The sequence below is a fragment of the Rutilus rutilus genome, assembly GCF_951802725.1.
Source record: "Rutilus rutilus genome assembly, chromosome: 18".
In the NCBI taxonomy this organism is placed as follows: Eukaryota; Metazoa; Chordata; class Actinopteri; order Cypriniformes; family Leuciscidae; genus Rutilus; species Rutilus rutilus.
In genome coordinates, this window is record NC_140231.1 from 14,728,663 (window position 1) to 14,752,068 (window position 23,406).

Here is a 23,406-nt window from a genome sequence, read left to right on the forward strand (position 1 = left end):
TATCTGAGAACACAATATATGCCTGCAACATATATGAACATTTATGTGTCCAAACATGTGAAGAAAATATTTGAGTTCATCCATATATGATACCATATATCTGCATATATTACAGTATATGGTTTCTCGCATATATGGACAACATTAATTATAAATATGTGACATACATATTTGTTTTCAACATATTTAATAAATGTATGTAAACATACACTGTAACCCTTTACTGTAAATTTACAACGAATTTCTTACAGAATTGTACTGTATTTCCATAATACAGTATTAAGCTGTATCTTTTACAGAACAGCTGTAAATATACAGCACATTTCTGTTTTCGTCCTGATAAATTCGTTATGGATCATACCGTCATACTGACTGAAAAGGCATTGCATTGTGAGATTGATTTCTTTCGCGCTCAATTCAGTTCAAATGTGACGCGTCATGCGAGCAGCAGCAGACAGTAACGTTAGGCAGCTACAACAGGCAAACTCGTTTTGTCAGCGGGATTCAACTTAACAAATAATCATTCCTGTTATCAAGATAAACAATGTCTGCGAATCTGTGAGCAATTTTAAAGCTTTTTTGAGGTTCGGTTCGGTTCGGTTCGGTTCGTGTTTCAAACATTAGTTGCCTGTGACGCAGCAGAAAACGGACGACGTTAACGGTAGCAGCTACCTGAAGATGGATGGAAGAATTTGTCATTGAATAATCTAACCTGCGCGTGACGATAAGTGGGATTTAGAGTTTGAGAAGATGGAGAATTGTTCAACTGAGTGATACGGTAAGCCATATATAAGTTATTTATTTTTATTTTTTTTGCGTTCGCATTTCTACATTGTTTCCACGTATTTGGTTTGATTTTGCGAACGTGGTTTACTGCGTGGCCGCGCAAGCAATTCACTGACTCTGTTCCACCTGTTTACCAAGTAACGTTAACTTCGACATTTCATATAATAGGCAACCTTTACCATGCTATTTGCATGACGTGCATTTGATATATATTTTTTTCGTTTTAGGCTTTGTAATCTGATGGCCATTGTTAATGTAAGTGCTTTTAAGTAGTGTTACAGTTATAGTCTATGTGGTAAAAAAAAAAAATTATTCTGTCAGTTCTGTGATCGTGCTTTTGAATCGTTGTCAGAATTTTGCTAGCACATGAAAATCCATGTTCCTAATGCTGTTTTCAAATGTAGTAGGCCTATTCCTGATTGCCATCCCATGGTCCTACAACTACTCCCTAATTCAAAGAAGTTAGACGGTGTTATCCTTCAAGCAGATAAGTAGAGATTATTCAGCAAATCTCATTAATTTGTAATATGTTTTATGTTTTGGTTCTGTTGATCAAGGTTGTGCTGTCCTTTTTAAAAATTGTTTCAGGAATTTGCATCGCTGGTGTCCAGCAATCTACATTTGCCAGAAAGTCCACGACTTATTTCCTGGTATGTAAACATTAAAGGGGTAGATGAAACCTAAAATGAAAAGCCATCATTTACTCACCCCACTGCAAAATATGTTTTTCTTAATTAGTGTTTTTATTTTGTTTCCAGTCCAGATATCTACAATTCTTACATGAAGAAGCATTTAATAGACACGTAAAAATTGTCTTGTTTTCTGAAAGAATAAGTCAAAATTAAGTGAGTTTATGCTTAAAACAAACAAAATTATTTGCCAGTGCATTTTAGCATTCTAACCATTTTAAATTTTTAGTTGAAAAATGTAATTCATAGAACTATGAATAGACAACTACATTGAACCACAGTGGAATCCACAGTAGTTATTTTAATTATTAATATTATTTATTTATTCTTTTTTTTATTATTTTTTTATTCCATTACAGGTCAATCTCTAAGCAACCAGTGCTGGATATTAAGTTTGGAAGGTCAAGGTGTGTGTGAAGGATCACAGCCTCTTCATCACTGGCCTGGCAGCACTGTTTTCCTCCTCCTATAACTTCAGCTTGCAGTACCAGGAAGAGGCAGCACCTTGAGTTTGTTCAGAGGTTAGTCATTGGCATATTTGCCATTCATATATATATATATATATATATATATATATATATATATATATATATATATATATATAATTAGACTGAATTGTGTCACTAACCTTGACTTGACAGTATTTATTATGTTGACTACTGGTATGAACAATATGGCCCTGGTTTCCATACAGGGCTTAGCTTAAAGGAGAACTCCGGTCAATTTTAACATTGAGCTCATTTTTTTGTACATTTGGAGTGCTGTCAATACAGAGAACAACGACAAAAATCGGTGTTGCCTACACCGAGTTATTCTATTTTTAAAATTTGCACCCTATTGACTTCAATGGGGCAAGTAGTAAGCCTGCTTTTTAGCCTCTTAACATCCTTTAAGTGTCATTACAAGTGCACAGAAAATGTGAGTGATTCCTTCCGAGTGAACACGGGTGGATCTGACTGCAGTAGATGTTAGAGATATTAATAAAAATGAAGTTAATTCAGCCAGCGCTCATACCTTTGTTTACATCCTGTTTTCGGTCGAAGTCCACAGTAATCGATTGTCGAGTTCACGCGAATAGGTTTAGTACCTATGATCACGCGCGTGAACTCGACAATCGACTACTGTGGACTTCCACCGAAAACAGGATGTAAACAAAGGTATGAGCGCTGGCTGAATTAACTTCATTTTTATTAATATCTCTAACATCTACTGCAGTCAGATCCACTCGTGTTCACTCGGAAGGAATCACTCACATTTTCTGTGCACTTGTAATGACACTTAAAGGATGTTAAGAGGCTAAAAAGCAGGCTTACTACTTGCCCCATTGAAGTCAATAGGGTGCAAATTTTAAAAATAGAATAACTCGGTGTAGGCAACACCGATTTTTGTCGTTGTTCTCTGTATTGACAGCACTCCAAATGTACAAAAAAATGAGCTCAATGTTAAAATTGACCGGAGTTCTCCTTTAAGCCAGGTCTAGGCCTTAATAAAATTAGGGTATTTAAGCAGCTTTTATAATAATGTATCAAAAAAAAAAAAACATTACTGGTGTGCATCTTGAGATAAAACAGTGGCAGTCATATATTTTAAGATATGTCAGTGCAAGTTGTTTTCAGTTGAAGGATTAGTGAAAATTCTGTCATTAATTACTCACCCTCATGTCGTTCCAAACCTGTAAGACCTTCGTTCATCTTCAGAACACAAATTAAGATATTTTTGATGAAATCTGAGAGGTTTCTGAACCACCCATAGACAGCAACGTCTTTGCAACTTTTAAGGCCCAGAAAGCTTGTAAAAACATTGTTTAAATCAGAGGTCCCCAACCCCCGGGCCGCGGACCGGTACCGGTCCGTGGGACATTTGGTACCGGGCCTCACAGAAAGAATAGGCTATATAACTTAACGTATTTTCCGGACTATAAATCGTTCCGGAGTATATGTCGCATCAGTAAAAAAATGCGTCATGAAGAAGAAAAAACATAATATAGCCTAAGTCGCACTGGACTATAAGTCGCATTAATTTAGAAATGTAGCCTATTTCACAAAAAAATATATATATATAAAAAAAAGAATAATAATAATTGTTCGGATGGGACTGTTCACCCTTACGGACGTGCAGCGCTCTGAAAGCGGCACAAAAAGACTGCTTTAAAACTTTCACAGAGACCTCAGAGTCAGACAGAAAGCAAAAAGCCTGTCTTTAAATTGTATTTCGTTTTGTATTAATTGTATCTTAATTTTAATCAATGTTTCATCACCCAATTGCCAGGATTTAATAAGAAGTAGGCCTAAATATAATAGAAAATATTTAATCAGGACACGGAGGCGCGGGCGCGTGAACTGGAGCTGATCTCATAAATTAACCGAAATTCAGCGTATAAGGTAGCCTACTTGCCTCACAGACCTGAGCCATAGAAAGCTTGAAATGTCTAATTTTAAACAGAACAATTCAAAACAAAAGAAAACTGACTGTTCTCTGCTTATGTAATTCGTATATGTGCATTTCTCTCGGGCGCGTTCAGGCATACTGCGAAGATCGAGTCAGCATTGTCAACTTCATCTTTGCACAGGAAACACTTGTTTAAACAATTAAAATGTCTCCTGCTATATTTTACATATTCATAATCATTCATTTTGGTTCTTAAAATCGGTTCTTTGTGACAGCTTTTAGGTGCTTTATTGGCAGCGCCACCCTTACATCGCATCAGCACCGTAAACATGGAGATTTTTTTCTTTTGGGGGGCTTTTTGTTTGTGTTCAGGCTTTCTCAGTTGTCTTTAGACGCGATATTACGAGTACCCTGCTAATAAAATTGCAAGTAAGCCTACACATTGGATTCACGTTTATCCTATATTTAATTGTTTTTTATATATTTTTTATATTTTGTTGTATTTATCCGCCGCACCTTAAAGGCCGGTCCGTGGAAATATTGTCTGATATTAAACCGGTCCGTGGCGCAAAAAAGGTTGGGGACCGCTGGTTTAAATAATCCATGTAACTAGTGCAACCTTAAAGGAGAACTCCGGTCAATTTTAACATTGAGCTCATTTTTTTGTAAATTTGGAGTGCTGTCAATACAGAGAACAACGACAAAAATCGGTGTTGCCTACACCGTGTTATCCTCTTTTTAAAATTTGCACCCTGTTGACTTCAAGTTTTAAACCTGCTTTTAGCCTCGTAACATCCTTGATGTGTCATACAAGTGCCCAGCCATGTGAGTGATTCCTTCAGAGTGAACACGGGTGAATCTGACTGCAGTAGATGTGAAAGATATCTTGTTGAAACATCTACAAATGTCCGTATATAGGTGAAAATGCCCCTTGAAATCAATTTAAGGTGGCAAATATTACCCCTTAATAAAAAATGTTAATTTCTGTCACTGCTGTAAACTGACCACTGCATAGAATATGAAAAATATGAATATCTTTGTCAGTCAGTTGTCAACAGGCCTAAACAAGCCATGGCACCAAGCACAGAAACACAATCAGTAAAATGTTATCTAATTATTATCAAGAAAACTTTGAAAATATCGATCGAGACATATTTTGTCAATATTGCACACCCCTAATGCATGGTATTAATTTTGATTTCTTCGGGTCTTAAAAAGGTCTTAAAAAGCCTTAAATTTGACTTTAAAAATTGTGCAGAAACCCTGCTTCATAATATTTAGGTTGAACCACTGTAGCTATATATTTACCAATGTTTTTACCACTTTTCTGGGCTTTGACAGTTGCAATGATATTGATATCAATGGAAGGACAAAACTATCAGATTTCATCAAAAATATCTTCATTTGTGTCCCGAAGATGAACAAAAGTCTTGAGGGTGAGTAATAATGACAGAATTTAAAATTTTGGGTGCAAACATGCATTTTAGTCTGGTAAATCATGTTGTCATATATGCAATAAACATTGCAAGGCTTGCAATTAAGTTAAATTATTTCTGTCACAAAGGTTTGGGCTGGATTCTGGCAGTGTGTGCTCTATATAAACGGATAGTCTAAAGACCGCCTTTCCACTGATACTCTGATGGCACCGGATGAGGGCATGATATTGTTAATGAGCTGGGTGATGAGTAGACAAAAGTTGTAGAATAAAACTTTAAATCTGGCAACCCCACTTCCAAAAATTTTGTTAGTTGACAGTGCGCATGTAAACAGACACATTGAGTTGATGTATTTTACCAGGGCAGAAAAAATATCAGTTATTGATCACAACATCCAACATTGCATTTTTTTTTTTTACAACATCCAACATTGCATTTTTTTTTTTCATGTTCAGTTTTAGTCAGCTTTTGTGCTATCTCTCTTTGTCAAAATATATACACTCAGTTAATAATATTTAATTGTTGTTTTTTTCTGCCTTTTAGACGCTTTCTTGACATCAATCCTGAACGTGGATCAAAAACAAAGAAAGGACAAGTAACTTCAAAGAAAACTGGCCAAGTTGTGCAAAACAAGAACACCACTGTAAGCCTACAGGTGTCCTCACTTCTGCGAAACCTTGCAGACTTTGAATGGGATTTCGTTTGCACTTTTATGGACTTCAAAAAAGAAACAGCATTTCACTGTCGTTATAAAGCTTGGAAGAGCCAGGACATTTTTTAATAGAACTCTGATTGTATTCATCTGAAAGAAGAATGTCAGATACACCTAGGATGGCTTGAGGGTGAGTAAATCATGTGTTAATTTAAATTTTTGGGTGAACTATTCCTTTAATTAAGTGCTAACTGTTACCTGTTTGTTGTTAAGTGTTAAAATTGCATTTTATGTTTAAAAAGTAATTCAGCCAACATGTTCACAGAAGGCAATTTAACTAAATAAATGTTTTAAAACCCAGAAAATGTTGTTTTCTTTTTCCTAGTGTGACTACTCTTATGAAACCTTAAAGTATAATATTTTAATGTTTTTTAATTTTAATATTTATGTAATAATAAAAGCAGTATTCCCTGTAAAAATACAATTTATTGCTGTCGACAAGTTTAATAATGTAAAATGTGGTATATACTGTATTTGTTAATTACAGTGGAGTACTGTAAATGCTGTTTACTGTAGTAGTGTTGTAAAAATACAGTATGTGGATAGCAACCCAGCTGCCAGTATTTAACTGTAAATTTACAGTGAAAAGTTTTACAGTGTATACATGCATGTGATACTGATGCATTTTTAAAGCTGTGGCATATGGTTATGGTACTTTGTGGATGTATTTGTCAAAAATGACAAAGAAAACACTGCATTATTGTATTAAAATACTATATTTGGTATTCACACAATAGACAAAATCTCCAACTATAGGCATTTAATTTCAAGGCATTCAGATATAAGATTTGTATCCCTAATATATGTGAAAGTATGTACTATAGAAATAAGTACATATATGCATGTAAAATATATGCGTCATATATGCATGTATACATATATGCGTGTAAAATATATGCGTCATATATGCATGTATACATATATGCGTCATATATGCGTGTATACATATATGCGTCATATATGCGTGTATACATATATGCGTCATATATGCGTGTATACATATATGCGTCATATATGCGTGTATACATATATGCGTCTTACATATATTTCACATTTATGTGCATATACGGGAAAATATATGGCACTTACATGAAAACGGCCATTTTTGATATATTTTGAAATATATGTTTCATATATGTATATGTGTTTTACATATATGAATTTTGCATATATTCTCATATATGCAGCAGACATACATGAGCACTAACATTATATATGTAATTTACATATATTGACATATATTACATTTCTGTATGGGGTAAATTGGACTTTTTTGTATACATGATTTTATCAAATCAAATGTTAAATGCATGCAGACAGCAAATACCTGCAACTAAATGACGCTATCAGTAGGCTCCAATCTATTTTAGTGAACAGATTGAACACAGCAAAATCTTTGTTGTACAGTCTCACACTCAATGACACATTCAAAGCATGTGACCTCACAACCTAACTGCTTTTGATGCAGACTGCATAGTTCCATGCATATTTAATGTCTGAACCCCCCACATGTGCACGTACAAACACACGCCTAATTCTTACATAATAGGAGTTTGTGGAAGAACAGAATTATGTAATTCCGGGGGCTAGAATGGATTTTATGGAGATTAAGGAACACGGACATTTCTTAACCAACAGATAATCAATCGTATTATACATGTCCAAATTCTCCTTTCTTTTATAATTGTGGTAGAAGAGCAAAGGGTGACCTTACTTACAAATATTTGGCAGAGGGGGTTGTTTCTGAAGTGTGCAAAAGTAACTTAAAATTGGATATTTTCTTACCAGCCATGAAACTGTTTTGCATAATTTTCTATTAAAAAAGTATATTTTTGTCCTCATGACAATGGAATAATATTACAAGATTTGTGGAAAAAGTGCATGTCACCCTCAACATCACTATTAAGAATGATAACATTAATAGAGAAACATGTGATACATTTTTCATATCTTTGCAATTTAAAAAGCAATTGACTCTAGCACCCCTAAACTATTCCTTTTGTCAGGAGGGCTCCATCTTTCTCTTGGAAATCTACATTCCTGCTGAGTTTAGTCTTAACCACTGTAACACCTGCCTGCAATTTTCAAGGGAGGCTGTCAGGTGTGTTTGTTTAGAGTAGGAACTAAACTGCAGGAAGTTAGATTTCTAGGATCAGGAGTGATCTCTTCCTCTGGCCACTGAGCAAAACACGTAAAGTGGAAATGAAGCAGTCAGTCAAGTTTACATTATTTAGTAAACTGATTTCCACTTTAATAAAAAATATATAACAACCACGATTAATGTAACAATTTTATAGAAAAAGGGATGTTTTGTTATAGCTTTTGGAGCAAGGGCACCGCCATCTTGCAATACCACAGCGCGTGACGTCACAGGGTTGGTTGTCTTCACTGAGGTAAATGATATAGTTGAGGACTGACAGGGAAAGTTAAAGGTGCTCTAAGCGATGTTGGGTGAGGTCACTTCTTGTTGACGTTCAAAGTATTGTCAAACAAAACGGAGGCTAGCTCGACCCTCCCTCCTCCTCACCCTGGATTTACCCACCTGTCCAGCAAAAACAGAGCCACCTGAATTTCGGATTGGAAGCCCTTCTGCCGGCGGAGTTCTCGCCACCTTTTGAATGCTTTACCGATGTAAATTCGGGACTTCGCGCGTTCCTTCTCCTTTTCCCTCTTCTTTGTTATTTGTTCATCGGAACGTCGTCTCTTTGGCTGTGTGTCGGCCATATCAAAATTCTCAAGAATATACATTTTTAACGCTAGTCGTTGTCGTTGTCTAGGACATCTCTCCTCTAGCTAACTTCCCTCTTCATGCTTCTCTCTCCTCCACTCCCCACACCACCCTTCATGTGCACGCGCACTAACCCCCCCAACCCCCACCCCCACCCCCACCCCCACATCATTCTTGCCGGTTATTGGCTGGAACACTGTTTGTTATGTTTCGTGGTCCAGGCTGGGCCAGTTTGTTTTTCTTGCCGTTTGTGGAGCCTGGGCTGTCTACAGAGATCGCGTTTTTTTACAGTGTGTTCAGGGGACAGGCAGCTAGCGGATAGTGAGGAGATGTTTGCTGTTTGTGACAAAAAATGTTCTGGCCTTTAAAGATGGAAACTGGAAAGCCACATCATAAGTCAAAAGGAGGGGCACTACTGTATTGCCCCTGGATGTAGAAATTATTTTTAAAGCGTTACAGCAAAGGACAAAAGAGTTCATTTCCATAAACTGTCACTAAAACAGAGAACGTAGTTTCATTGGCTAGCGACACTGAAAAGGAAGAACCCTTCAATGGGTGCTGATGTTAGAGTATGCAGTGAAATTATTATTTCTCTACCGAACCCCCAGCACTTGCCGGTACCAATCAAGTTTTCGCTGCTTTCACAAATCACCCCTTATCACACTATTGTTTTCCTCCAGCGAAAATAGAACATGAAGACACTCTATAGTTATTTATATATGGGATTTGGCAAATGATTTGTGAAAAGTTGTTTTAAATCATTAAAAATATATATTTTTACAGTGCAGAGGAAAACAGCACTCAGTCAATGCACTGATTTAAACAGTTTATCAGAGTGAATGAAAGGGAGAAACATCATGTTATTATTTCGTTCTACTAAATAATGACCCTGCAGCTGATTGTGACATTTATAGCCTTACAGTAAAGGGATTTGGTTTTTGATGTCACTTTGAATTATAGCTGTGCAAATTGACGGTCACCTCGCCGTATCGGCTCAAATACGTAAGCAATGACTTATTATGGGCTCAACAGTCCTTTCAATTTTTTTCACTCCGAGAAATGTACTATATCTATTTACCTCAGCTAAGACAACCAACTCCGTGACGTCATGCACTGTGGTATTGAAAGATGGTAGCGCCCTTGCTCCAAAACCTATTACAAAACATCCCTTTTTCTTTAAAATGGTTTAAATGGTTTCCACTTTAAATGCAGGGTAGGCGATTTGTTCCAGAAACATTTTTTAGCTGGTCGAAAGACTCTTCACATCCTGATAGCAATCACTAAGATAAGTGCTCTAAGTGTATTTATGCATATATATATCGCCTGTGGAAGGCGGAGGCCCATAAAATGTTCGTCCAATCATTGCATTCGTGACGCTTTTGTTTGGCGTTTATGTGTTTTGGACAAGCCATGGGTTTTAGAGATGCTTTGAAGGGAGGGTGGGATCTCATGTTTTTAAAGCTAACTTGCTATTGCTAGCTGATCTCAAAACTGTCTACCCTACCTTTAACCTCTGTCTGCTGAGGGTGGAGGGTCAAATGCAGTTGACAAGACAAGACAGCATTGCTCTAGGCTCTTCATTAACATTCTTCCTTGAACAAAATATCCTTATTAGGAGACTGTTGTGATTTGTATTTTTATTTGTTCAATGTGTAATTCCACAAACCTGTTGTAACAGTCTGTAATTGGTACCAAACATTGGCATTAGTGTCAGTGACTCATTTCAACCGTTTTCATTTGCACTTCATAACAGCAAGGAATATGCTGTATCCAAATGCATTGTGGGATATTATAGGCATGTCATGATACATCTATGCTTTCTTCAAAAATGTCTTCCAGTCAGATGTTACACAAACATCTGATCAGGATGTGGCTTGATGCCCTTTTTTTAGGTTTCTGACCATTAATTTAATGACCATTTGGCTTTGTTTTTTATGTTACAATTAGCTGAACGCTGACGTGTTTAACCACTATGACATCATACAACGATATCTGTAACTATAAAGTTTTTATAATCATTCTAATTCTATGAGATAAGAGAGGTCCACACCACATCTATAACAATAACCTCACAATATCGTTGGAATCACAGTAACACTTTACAATAAGGTCCCAGTAGATAACGTTAGTAAAGGCTAACCTCGGTTTAATCCAAGTCTTGTGAAGAGACGAAATCACTTTATGTGATGAACAAATTCAATTCATAAACAATGATCAACACATATTGACATACATAGACATCAATGATCAACACATATTGACATCACATACATAGAGCGCATAATGTATAGAAAAACAGGGAATTTCACTACACTTTCATGGCCTTCACGTTTTGGTTGTAACTTGACTTTCAATGGAAAGACAAAAATTTCTCAGGTTTCATTGAAAATATCTTAATTTGTGTTTCGAAGATTAACCAAAGTCTTATGGGTTTGGAACAACATGAGATAGAGTAAATTATGACAGAATTTTTATTTTTAATTTTTGGGTGAACTATCCCTTTGTAACTAATATAAACAAGGAGAGCATCAAATAAGTATCATTGTGTCCTCACTGACATGCTCATGTTCTTTCTAGAGCAGAGGATGGAGCTCAGAGCTCATTGGTGCAGAGCCTGTCGGGGAGATCACTGGGGCAGTTGCGCGCTGTGAGGTCTGAACCCCTGCTAAGTGTGAAGTGAGTGGGAGGTGCACCGTGAGCTTGTGCCTTAGTTCTCCAGCAGGGGCACAAGCTGTTGCTGCAACTAAAGCTAGTTTGTAACAGGAAGCCTGGAATTAGCAGGATACTCCTACTCAATGAGGCTTAGCACAATATACAAGGGGATTATTTGGGCTTGTGGATAAGTAAGGTGTGTCTTTAAATGTGGAGCGTGTCATTTTAATATTCATTCTCTTATCCTGTATTAGACTGTTATACGTAAGGCATTCGAGGATTGATTTTCCCTGAAAAGTGTAAACACAGTGACTGTGTTACTTTCAAAACATTGTTTAAGTCTTGTTTGTTTGATCTCCCCAGGCAGACATAACAACATCTATTCAACCAATAGTGTGAGTTTGGGGGCGGGACTGTCGGTGTGCTTGACCAATGAAGTTCGGAGAGTGTTCTGGGAAACCTTTTGGTAACAATGATTTTGTTCGGTGATGCATTTGGCTCCGAAATTACACTCTACACCTTTTAGAGTCTGCAGTCACAGTGAGGGGAAGCCTCATGAAGTGTCATCTTACAAATTTATTCCACTGCTGAGATATGAGACGTTTTGTTTCATTCTTTTGTAATTTTGACATCATTAGTCCAGCACATCAGGGAATACAGAAACATCTGGAAAACTGAATGGAAATGAAAAGCCCCATTTATGGAAACAAGCATCCATTTTCTCATTAGACCGATTTCTGCTTGTTTGGCTTCTTGACTCAGGGGCGAATGTTTGTGTTACTCTTTATTAGCAATAGCCCTCGATAGGTGAATAGTCATCCAACAACTGACTAATGAGGTCAACTAGGTAATCTAGATTTCTTATAATATTTTTATTAGTTTTATTATTTTTAGCCATGGAGTTTTAATTGGATTTTGTCCTGATCTGTAAAAAAAAAAAAAAACTGACAGCTGTGGTTACATGAATTCACTGTAGAAAATACTGTGACAATGTTTCAGGTATTATTGAATGACATATTGGTGCCTGTTTATAACGTATAGCCATATTTCATTAAATTATATAATGCTAATATACTTGAACTACCAAAATCTGCTTTTTACCTTACAGTACTGAAAACCACTATAATAATACAGGTTTTAAAATAAAAGGCTTTACATGATGAATCCGAGTTCATCATAAGTATCCTGTCCATAAAACATAAAAAAGAGTATAGATGGGGCTCATAGGCACAAAGTCAAAAAAACATTATTAGGGTAACAAACATGACACTATAAGAATGCAATAAACGTTCAAATAACATAACCAAATAACATAGAATGTAACAAACATTTTTACAGTGTGTTTGAATGGGAAGTTTGCCTTTTTGGAAGTGGTATCTTTAAATGAATTTCTGTTAAAACACTGCTGCTACAGCGATACAGTTCACAATCACACTGAAGTCTTTGGCCATTGTGTTGTCTTTCCATTCCATTTTTTGCTCTGTCTAGCTGATGTTGAACACAAAAACTTGTATAATAGAAACGCTTCCTAAGAAACCAGCCTAATACAGCGCAACAGTCGGGTTGTGGAAGTAAAAATCCCATCGACTTTCTCCATAGAGAAATTGTTCCTTAAAAAAATAACCTACCATGAGCTCTGAGATTAAGTAATGATATATTGCAAACTGTGTATATAGCTGAATTTCTGATAAAGAACAGTGCCTTAAATCCTCTAATCAGAGAAGATGCTGTTCCCATTAAAATGAACACCCTTAAAAAAGCTATATTGTGCATGCCCCTACTCATTGTATTCAGTGTTACTTGTGTGCATTTCTTGAAGTGGACTCCAGCAGTCATCCTCTGTGCCGATACAATCCTTTCTCTCCACCTTTGATGAAACTGAGTGTACATTACTCTGATTCAAGATCCAACCGAAAGCCTTTAATCTTCTGAACACTCTCTTTTGATGTCAGGTTTGTTCAGTCTGGGTTTAGGCAGCGCCATGAGAGCGGTGCACAAGCTTAGAGCTGAGAGTCTCAAGTGACCTCTGAGCTGTCTCAAATGAATTGAAAAAAGCTCAGAATGAGAAACCGGGCTGTTTTTTTTTTATTAAATTTTTTTTTAACAGGACGACATCTGTTAGACTTAAGCAGGACTTGGTGGCACTTTGCAGCGTTTGTGTGTGTGTCATTGCACTGTGGCGGAGGATGAAAGGGGAGCACTAGTCAGGTGGGGTAGCTCCAGAAATCTCCTGGCACCTGTCGCCTGGAAATCTTTCGGAGTGCTTTGAGGATGTCATTAACATTCCAGCAGCAACACTCTCCAAAACATAAAGTGGCAGGGAAAGAAAGAAATAAACAGTTTGCAAATTCCAGAGCGCACTGCTCAGTGTGCTGAAGTAACAGAACGGTTTAGAGGTACAAATGAAATCACTCAAGAGCTTTGGGCATGCGATTGACTGGGAGTTGCCTTCCAGATGTATGACATCTCTCATTTCTGGAATAACCTCTGCGCTTTTATTATGAACCTCGACTTAGGAGTCTTGTGATGTGGCAGCTGTGAAAGAGAGAGCGGGAGAGTGGTCTGGCCTGCTACAGAGAAGTCTCCTGATACCTTAAACACACGTTTCTCCTTCCTGTGGAGGGAATAAGAGAGACTGGACTGACTCACATGTGTTCAGGGAGGACTGGGAAGAGAGTCATAAGCAAGATAAGGAGTTCCTCCCTGAGGCTGTACTTACTTGAACTCACAGTGAGAAGCTCATATCTGAATTCCTCAAATTATTGGAGGACATGAAGGTTTGGGTTTGTTGGTTCATGGAGAGAAAGAGGTGTTTCCCTTATTGCTCTGTTTCTCGTTCTCCCTCTGGCCCAGTTGTGCTGAATGTGTGCTACAGCACTGTTTTAAAGTGATATTTCTTGGCAGAGATTCCAGGCGAGTAAACTTGCTTTGCACAACACTGCAAAAAAGCATTTTCTCAATCAGTATTTTTGCTTTGTTTTCCAGTTAAATTTACTTGAGAAGCAAATTGTTTGAGACAATGAGACTTTTTTTTCTGAGAGTACATTACTGTTCAAAAGTTTGGGGTCGGTGATTTAACATAAGTGTCTTGTGTTCACCGTTTACTTAATCCGAAATACAGTAAAAACAGAATACTGTTGTCTAATATTTCTATCATACTTTTATCAATGTTGAAAACGGTTATCAATATTTTTGTAGAAACTGTGATGCATTTTCTTCAAGTTCAAAAGAACAGCTTTGATTTGAAATAAAAATCTTTTGTAACACTGTAAATGTCTTTACCATTACTTTGGATCAATGTAATGCATTCATGCTGAATAAAACTGTTATATTATTAATTTCTTACTGACTGATACAGTGCATATCTGAATTAAGTTTATTTTTCTTACCCCATTGCCAAATAATATAAGTATAATATAGTATATTATATATAGTATTGTCACGTACTGCTCTGAAACACAGGATAAGGATCCACGTGCAGCTTTTATTCAGGCAATCCAGATTAGAATTATAATCCATAAAACGAAACACAGGGCAGACAATCCAAACAGTAAAAACAGGGCAGAATACACAGGCAAACAGGATAATCCACGATTTTAGTTTTTTTGTTTTTTTTTAGCTTGATAGACCCTGGTCCTTGATTCACTTTTATTATATGAACGAGCAGCATGAACTTTCTGCTGAATGTCTTCTTTTGTGTTCTGTGGGGGGACAAAATCATGCACATTTGGAAAATAGGGTGAATAAATGATAAATGAAGTTTCATTTTTTTGCGTGAGCATAAAATGTTGTTGTATTTTTCTTAAAACAAGAAACAAATCAACTTAACTCAATATACATTCACAGAAAACAATTGTGTGATTTTGTCAGTCATTCTGATTACTGATAGCCCCGACCATACCAAATCCTCGTTGGGCCGTAGTACCGTTCAATATCTATCATGATTGAGAGAGGTGTGGAAATTTAGAAACAAATAATAAATGACAAATTCCGCAAGATCCACAAGGAAAATCATAAAAAGAAAACTGTTTGGTGAAGCATCACTGAAGTCTTCAAACTATAAGGTGCAGTATGTGTTCATAGCGCATCGCATGTGCGAGGGAGTGTGCCAAGAAAGAGAGAACTGATCTAATTGGCTGTGTTTTGTGCTTCATTGTGGTCCGTCACCCCATTTTCATGTTCTTATTGCATTGCGGTGCATTGCAGCAGTAGAAACAAATTTACAAATGTTTCTCCTGGACAAAAATACTTTATTTTTTTCAAGTCATGGAGCGTTTTTGAACTAAAAGCCAAAAAAGATACAAAACTTTGAATACAAAGCCAGCGGAACTTAGAGGAAAGCAGTGGAGACCAATTTCCTTCTTAATACCTTGAAATATGACAATTAATTTCTTATGTAGTATTAGTATTAGCTTTGATCTCTTCTCAAAGGAAACCAAGGATTAACCTTGTTTTAACCGCGGAAGTGCAAGTGTGAGATGCGAATGTCAGTTTTTCCTTGTGTTTAGGAAAGAGAAAGGAAAAAGTCAATGAATTCCTTTCAGCTGATGATGTGGCGAAGAGCCTGTAACATGAGATCATGGTTTTAGTTACCGATAGGCCCATTGATAGAAAAGATTTCCAGTGAAAGCTGACGCTGAAAAGTTTTGAAAAAAGGTCAATTTCTAGGTTTAAATATGTAATTAGCTATTTGGCTGGACTTCCTAATGCTCTTAGGAAACAACGCTGGAACTGGAAGTGCTGAATTCTGTTTTTTCAAGACTCCTGACAGGAAAAACTGTGCGAGTGTGTGAGGTCTGACCTGATTCATATACAGCGTTTGTGTGCACATGTGTGTAAATACTTTCCAGTACTTAGAACCCACCGTCATTGCTTCATCACATCAACATTCCTGTTAAACTCCTTGCCATAATTGGGGAATTCTGGCTCTTTTTCCCCCCTTCATCTGTCATCCTTTAATGGCACCAAAACCAAAAATTCTGCAAAGAAGTCCAGAGCTCTTCCTCCTGCTCATATTCCCTGTCAGTTGTTTAGAAAGGAGAAGAGATGTCTATATGAAATACAGGCCAGCCATTGGACAGGCTGTGGAAAAGCAGTAGGTTTGGCTCGGGGAACGTTGTTGTCTTTGCCCGGCTCAGGAGATAAATGATCAGAAGGAACATGTAAGGCTGTGCCTCTCTCTGTGGAATTGCTATTCCACTTCACAGTGTGTCTAATCACGCACACTCAGGGTTCTGCTTTAAATCACGATTCAATAATCCTTGAGTAATCTGACATGAATCATTGGCCTGGCACAATATACCACATGGGTAACAAAGACTAAAATTCACTTAATCAAAAGATGAAGTGTGATAGAGTTTATATAATTTTGAATAAAGGCATGGCTCACCTCAAAATCTACATTCTGTAATCATGGACTTGTTTTTGTTCTTCTGCCATGTCTGGTTCCAAACCAGTGTGACTTTTTTCAGGGAAACATAAAAGGAAAGAGAGTAAATTATGATAGAATTTACATTTTTGGGAGAACTATCCCTTTAGAGAGGCCATGTTGTAGCATTTGTAGCCTTTTGGAATTATATTCCAGTACCATATCAGTTATCAGATGAGGTTAATGATTTTTTTTATCTGTTGTTATTGAATTTATATATGTACCAATATTGGATATTTATTTGTACATGCTTATTTTCTCTATTTTTACATTTAGGGCCCTATTTTAACGATCTGAAACGCAAGTATCAAGCGCGAAACGCAAGTAACTTTGTGGGTGGGTCTTGGGCGCTGTTGCTATTATACCGGCGGGATAAATTACTCTTGCGCCCGACGCAAATCTAAAATGGGTTGGTCTGAAGTAGCTTCATTATTCATAGGTGTGGTTTGGGCGTAACGTGAAATAAACCAATCAGAGCGACATCTCACATTCCCTTTAAGAGCAGGCGTGCTTGTTCTATACCGGATTCCTATTATAACGGCGGATTTGCCAGGCGCACGACAGGAGCGGTTCAAGGCCGAGGAGACCGACGTTCTCGTCAGGGACGTTGGGGATGGAGAAACACACCCAAATTAACTTCGGTTAAACAGGCGTATGATAATTTGGGTAAATGTGTAAGCTAGATGTATGCTTTTATAATAAACTGTCTGTCTATCTGTCTATCTATCTATCTATCTATCTATCTATCGTAATAATGTATGATTTGCAAAAATGAAAACCGCTGCTTCTGTGTAGATGAGATAAATTAAAGTGTATGCGCGTTGTACACACTCTACATTGATTATGGCCAAGCATGCGCCCTTAAAATAGCATATGAATAACATACGCAACGCGCCACTGACTTTAAACTGTTTTTTTTCGGTCAGTGGCGCAATTGTTTTCTAAACCTGCAAAATAGCATGAGGGAACGTTTGCGCCGGAACACGCCTCCTCTTTGCGCTGAACCGCCCCGGGGAGCGCAAGTGTATTTCTTAGTTAACCGACGTGCGTCTGTGGAGGGAAAAGTCCGCTGTGCGCGGGTGCATAATAGGAATGATACATGCGTCGGTGTACAAAGTCAATTGCCCTGGGTGCAAGATAGGGCCCTTAGATTGTCTTTGCTATCATCTAACACTCACTCAAAGTACTTAAAAAAAACTACTAATTAAATAACACTTGAATGTAATCTTCAAGGCTCACAAAGCTCAAAATGAATATATGCATATAATGCATTTTCATACTGTACATTATTTGCACTACCATCACAATGACAGTGATGATAGTGATGCATAAATTCACTTGATTACTTTGATTAGTTTTTAGTATTTGTTTTTTTTATAGTGCCTCATTATGGTTTTTCGAATATTCCCTTTGATGCAGTGTTTAATATATCTGTCTGTGAATGTAAATGGAAAGAGCATGATAAATAAAGTTATTGTCTCCCAAAAGACTCTGAACCGCCTAAACAAGTCGTCAGGAATCCAAATTCCAATCAGTTACGGCTACACGTCACTAGCTAACACATTTGCATAATGGCCGCCTATGTTCTACGTTGGCAGCTTGTGTCGCGAAAAACTTGACCCGTCCTTCAAAGCGGGATTAGCAAAACACTTCCTCTAGAAAGATGGGTCAATACCCAATATATTTGGACCAGCTTGCTCCTCAGAATCACAACCTGTGAGTATGATTAATTATTATTATTATTACTGTCTTACTGAAATACTTCTGCTAATCAGCTTTGTGCCACTATTACCTAAAACTGTGTCTAGTAATGCAGATTGTCTGTCGTTTTTAGTACTTTAAGATGATGAAGGATTGAGTAAGATTTGTTTTGCAAACTTTAATGTTACATCAGTCATTCATGTTAGTGCTCGGCTAACGTATGCACTGTTATTGATACTGTTCCCGCAATTGCACCGCAATAAATTAGAAATATACACATCAGTTTGTTGATGGACATACACTTGTTAATGCTGATGGTGAGCAATTACAACTGAGACATCTCATAATGTACCTCAAAATGAGTAGCGTATCACTGAGAAACGTTCTGTCAACTTCAAGTCGTCCTTGTGATGGAGGTTCGGTTTGAATAACTAGATTTTCCAATGTTTCATTATCGGACTCGAGCTCGGATTGATATGGTAAAATCGATGCCATCGTTTACTGTCTTGCAGTGAGCTTTAAGCCTCCGGAGCTGAAGTTCAGTTATGGTAATGGGTGTTTAGCTTCCGACACGTCCTGTAAACGGTAGACCAATCACAACAGACTGGGCCGTCTAGCCAATCAGAGCAGTGTAGACTCTCGGAAAGGAGGGAGTGATTCATCCGTTGAGTCTTTTGAGAATCATTAAAAAATGTGTTATGTGCAATGTATATTATGAGAAATTGAAAGTGTTTTTGAACCTTGATGCATGTAAACCTATTGTAGGAGACCTCCAAAACAAAACTAGAAGACTTTAAAATAGCATAATAGGGGCACTTTAAAAGTACTATAGAATTGTAATATCAACCATTTATTGGTTATCATACATAGCATGAAAATAGCTGTCAGCTTATTGGTATTGGCCAGAATTTTAATGTTGTGCATCCCTAGTAGCTTTGTATTTTTCAAGTATTTGTACATGCTCATTTCCTCTATTTTTACATTTAGATAATCATGTCATCTAGACATAACATAAGTTACTCAAAACATTTGAATATATACAGGTGCTGGTCATAAAATTAGAATATCATCAAAAAGTTGATTTATTTCAAGAATTCAACTTAACAGGTGAAACTAATATATTATATAGACTCATTACATGCAAAGTGAGATATTTCAAGCCTTTATTTGTTATAATTTTGATGATTATGGCTTACAGCTTATGAAACCCACAAAATCTAAATCCCAGAAAATTTGAATATTACATGAAATCGCACAGTAATTACACAGTAATACCATGGTCATTGAACCAGGTTTTGGTTCTTTTGGCAGTGTGGGCAGGTGCAAATCCTGCTGGAAAATGAAGGAAGCATGAAGTGCTCTGAAAATGTCCTGGTAGACGGCTGCGTTGAGTGGACAGCACAGTGGATCAACACCAGCCGATGACATGGCTCCCCAAACCAACACAGACTGTGGAAACTTCACACTGGACTTCAAGCATCTTGGATTGTGTGCCTCTCCATTCTTCCTCCAGACTCTGGGACCTTGGTTTCCAAATGAGATGCAAAATTTGCTCTCATCAGAAAAGAGGACTTTGGTCCACTGTGCTTTATTAAATCCAGAGTCAACGCATTCGTCTACCAGGACATTTTCAGAGCACTTCATGCTTCCTTCATTTTCCAGCAGGATTTGCACCTGCCCACACTGCCAAAAGAACCAAAACCTGGTTCAATGACCATGGTATTACTGTGTAATTACTGTGTGATTTCATGTAATATTCTAATTTTCTGGGATTTTGATTTCGTGGGTTTCATAAGCTGTAAGCCATAATCATCAAAATTATAACAAATAAAGGCTTGAAATATCTCACTTTGCATGTAATGAGTCTATATAATATATTAGTTTCACCTGTTAAGTTGAATTCTTGAAATAAATCAACTTTTTGATGATATTCTAATTTTATGACCAGCACCTGTACAGTATATGATATGGATAGAGGAGACCGATTTAAGATAAATCACAGGCAAGAACAATCAGCTCTGTTGTCCCAACAAAAACACACATGAGGAAGCTCATCATCATAAGTCTGACTGATCAAAGACCTCATATGCCTTGGCTTTGCTTAAAACGAAATGAATGAAAAACACTGCAAATGTTCTGTGTGAATGAAAACACGAGTCACTGCTTTTGTAAAGCAGATATCCTTACAGTTCTGAATTAACAAATCATGTTTAAAAACAAGGTTAATATCCCATTTTCTTATTACACGGTCATGTTTGGAAACAGTCCAAATCCGATCTTGATTGAAACCTAAACCTTAGCTGCTCTTCTTTCTCCCAAGGCTAGTATTGAATAACAGTCATCAGGAACTATGGAAAAACTGCTCTCATCTAGGATCCAAAGCATACGCAGCTGGTCTTCTATGTACTATATTCCCTGACTGACAGTCTAGTTCATCATATGCTGCTCTTTTAAAAGAGTTTTAATATACCTGGAGAGAGCTATTGCTTAGCATTTCCATTTTTCTCAGAAGCGTTTGCTTCTCTACAAGTATTTGGATGCTGTTATAGCATTTATTTAATTTTGAATAAAGAAATAATTTACCTCAATATAAATTTCTGTCATCATTTACTACTCCTTATGTCATTCCAAACCTTTATGACTTTCTTTAAGATTTCTGATACAGCTGGAGAATCTCTTAGCATTTCCATTCATCTCATTAGCATGTACTTGCTCAAAGCATGCTGCTATGAAAAAAGGAAAAACAAAATTGTTTTCTTGATAAAAAAAAATGCTGTACATTTTTGAATGGCTGTCAGTTGGAGAAACCTTCTTTTTGTCTGCATATTGTTGCAGTTACAGATGCTGTTACTGTTTCAGTTCTATCACCAGGGGAAAACTGTGGAAGCTAACCAGGCAAAGATTACATGATTTTTTAAGGAATAGTTTTGTAGGAATAGTTCAACTACATTGACACTCAGGAGAATACAGGAACAGGAATGATAGACACTAACCTAACATGCAACATTACAATAGTCTCCCCTTCCGGAAGTCCAACCGAGGAGGGAGGGGGCTCTGACGAAGTGCGACAAACAGGATGAGATGAAGGGAGAAACCAAGGCGGCGATGATGGTGGGAGGAGCCAGGAGCAGGAGAAGCCAGGCGGGGACCTAGACCGCAGCAAGTACAGAGGCCCACGGCGGAGTTGACAGAGAAAGGAGCCACGGTGGAAACTGGCAGGTGGCAGGTGGAGCAAATGGAGGTGGAGACCCAGGTTGAGCAGAAGAGCCGATGGGACCAGGCGACACCGATGGCTGTGGTGGCCTAGGTGAAGCCGCAGCGACAAGCGTCCGAGATGGAGCTCAAGAAAATTACCTCTTCTATTTCCTCATTATAATTCCCAGCTCAGCCTCAGCATCCGGAGGGTGGCCGGGGCTCCATTTCATGCCCTCGTAGTCCATGAGCACGGCCACTGGGATGCACAGTGGTGCCGGCTCACGCACCTGGTCAGACTCACTGTGGGGCTCGGGCTCCGGGGAGATGGCTGGCTCAGTCCTTCTATCTGGCTTACATTGCGGCAGGCTCAGGTTCTCTGTGTGCGGTGGGCTCAGACATTCATTCCTTGCAGAGTGGGGGAGGTCGCTGGCTGGGCTCTGGGTCGAGTAGAGCTGGAGTAGAGCTGGTGTCGTCCTCCCTGGGGCAGATGGTGAAAGCAGATGGGGCAAAATCCCCCTGAAGACCATCACTAAGCAGGCGTGCCTTTGTGCGCTCATTCAGGCTGGTCCTGAAAAACACGCACAGCGAGCTGTCGGGAAAGTTCGTTAGGAACGTTCGTTAGCCCTTGAGGGCTTTTCATACTGCACTTAACCCTGGGTAACCCACACTTGTAAATTAGAAGCTGGGTTAGCAACGCTTTTTACCCTGGGTTATGAAACCTAGCAGGGTTAGCACCGCTTTTACAGTGTTACTCCCACATTATGGTGCCAAATTTGTACAGCATGAAATGATGCTGTGTTAGAATGTTACAGCTAGACGTTTAGCAACAGACCAAACGCGTACATATTTGCGTGCGTCACGGAAACACTGTGCATTGTATATTAACAGTATATTCAGTGTCTGAGAGTTAAAATGTCAAATGCTGACAGAAAACGCTGCAATTTGAGTGAAAAAGAGACCATTTCATTCTTACTTTTATAGTCCGAAATGTCCATTCAGTACTGTATAAACTTACAGTACTGTTTGTTAGTACAGTCGGCAATATGAGGATGCGCAATGCAATTTTATGCCCTTTATAAACAGGTCGCATGCTGCGTTCATCCAATGAATTACACTGACACCGCAAATATGCAGAATTAATTGTTAACCCCGGGTAAATTAATAAAACCAAGGATTCCGTTTACCCCGGGTTTAGAATGATCCAAGGTTAACTATTTCAAGTATGAAAAGCCCTTTGGTGTGGTCCTCAAGGCTTTGTTGCTCCTGCTCTGGAGAGCAGTTGGACAGCTGGTAAGTCCGTAATAATCTTTTCTGATCACAAATTGCTGGTCTTTAAACAATATTCACTATATAGACTTTAATTAACTGACACTTATGAGAATACAGGAACAGGAATGATAGACACTAACCTAACATGCAACGTTACAGAGGGTGATTAAATTATGACTATGCCCTAGAATGAGCTATTCCATTAATATCTTGTTCATTTGTCATGGTCCACACTCTGACATTATCCCATTGATGGATTGGACAGTAATACGTTAAGTGTTGTCTCTCCATCGTCATTAGTGTCATTACACCCAACCACCCACACGCCTCTCTTTCATCATATGTGGGTTTTTTTTACACTATATAAACAGCTTTCTAATAGCCTCCTGTGTTATGTCAGAGTCTGGCTTCTTATGGGCCTC

General features: G+C 37.9%; 1 protein-coding gene and 1 long non-coding RNA gene across 5 annotated transcripts in view; both read left to right on the top strand.

Moving 5' to 3' along the window:
* adamts2a (ADAM metallopeptidase with thrombospondin type 1 motif, 2a) overlaps positions 1-23,406 on the top strand; it is a 91,723-nt gene that overhangs the window by 6,158 nt on the left and 62,159 nt on the right. The gene's annotated exons all lie outside the window — the stretch shown is intronic.
* On the top strand, positions 536-6,046 carry LOC311277258. Of its 3 annotated transcripts, XR_014625195.1 has the most exons (7): positions 536-778; positions 1,014-1,041; positions 1,191-1,436; positions 1,545-1,631; positions 1,835-1,996; positions 5,205-5,299; positions 5,843-6,046. It is a non-coding gene; the product is annotated as an uncharacterized lncRNA (long non-coding RNA). The 3 variants fall into 3 exon arrangements; XR_014625196.1 differs by lacking the exon at positions 1,545-1,631 and having other exon boundaries at positions 547-778; XR_014625197.1 differs by lacking the exons at positions 1,545-1,631; positions 5,205-5,299 and having other exon boundaries at positions 552-778.